The 1,331-nt window shown below is 42.4% G+C and overlaps 1 non-coding gene across 1 annotated transcript; it reads left to right on the top strand.

The window, feature by feature from the left end:
• Positions 1-895: 895 nt before the first annotated feature.
• On the top strand, positions 896-967 carry TRNAA-CGC (transfer RNA alanine (anticodon CGC)). The gene has a single exon. It is a non-coding gene; the product is annotated as a tRNA-Ala (tRNA).
• The last annotated feature ends 364 nt before the right edge of the window (positions 968-1,331 follow it).

Genomic DNA, 1,331 nt, shown 5'->3' with positions numbered 1-1,331 from the left:
ACTCGAAAAGGGTGGCCTCGGGCTTGTGCATTTGTTCGTTCGACAGTTGGTGTTGCGATTTTTCTACCTCAAGGATGTGTGCAACCCAATTCTATTAGCAGTTCTTCGTAACCGTCTATGTTACCACCTTCCTTTTATTCATGTCACAACAAGCGTTGCTAAGGAATTGCCGTTGCGGGGATTCCTAAACGAAATTGTTGATACTGTCAGTTTTTTGAAAGCCAGGTTTACCTTAGAGTAGTTTTATACTATTGACAGAACAAATTTAACCGCTGCAATTGTCAATAACCTTTTCCCCGAACCTGTTTATCGAAATCCATATTCGGTTCTGTCTGGTCACGATGTATTATTTCGTGTACGTAGAATGTGTATATCTCCTTCAGCCAAAACATTTTTCTTTAAACTGCACACTTCCACGCTGCCAGTGAAAACGTGGCTCTATGAAAAAGCAATATAGGTACCCTGGACAGTGAATTGTAGACTCTGCACCAACCTGAGACTATTGAGCATTGTTTTATTCATTGTCGTGATGCTTTTTATTTTGGGGACATGATAAAAAGAACATTAAGAAAAGAACTTCCAATCACAGCCCATGGTATTAGGTTTCTTCCGTTCAAGAAGAGTCTGACTGATAGTACTCCTTTTGACTTGTTTATGTTGTTGAGACTTTATTCATTATGAAAAAGTCGCATGATCGATAGACACGCCGAGCCACCACGGTCAACGAGATCTGTCTTCCGAGAAGCAGCTGCTCAAGTGCGCAGTGTTGTCGAGACTTTTGACCCCGTTCCGGAGTGGCTTCCCGTTATTGACGCTTGTGCGTGTTTGCCTGACTTCTGGTGAAGTGTTCTGTGCTCTTTACTGGTGACAATGTCATTCACTAAATAAAAAAGTTGGGGGTGTAGCTCAGTGGTAGAGCGCTCGCTTCGCATGTGAGAGGTCCCGGGTTCAAACCCCGGCACCTCCAATCTTCATTTTTTTTCGTTCTTCTTTTTTAAAGTGTTCTTCGATTCTCCAAAGTGTTCTTCGATTCTCCAAGACGTACCCTAATAGGTGTGTTTCTCAGAAGAACTTAAATTTCTCAATTTTCTGACGTGTCGTCGCCTTGCTCTCGTGACGAGTTTACTGCACCTGAAACGCGGAGCCTTTTACTGCATCTGAAACACATAGCCTAAAATCCCGAGACTAAAGGGGGCATCCACGAATATGTCGAAGTTTAGAGCACCTGAAAGCAGCCAAAATTTAAGTTTCTGAAAAAAAGAAGAGAAAAATGGTAACGTATCAGCGTGCTTTGCCGACAAAGGTCGTCGAAAGATGATAATCTTCTAAAT

The sequence above is a fragment of the Rhipicephalus microplus genome, chromosome 3 (genome assembly GCF_043290135.1).
Source record: "Rhipicephalus microplus isolate Deutch F79 chromosome 3, USDA_Rmic, whole genome shotgun sequence".
In the NCBI taxonomy this organism is placed as follows: Eukaryota; Metazoa; Arthropoda; class Arachnida; order Ixodida; family Ixodidae; genus Rhipicephalus; species Rhipicephalus microplus.
This window is presented reverse-complemented; position numbering and strand designations above follow the sequence as displayed.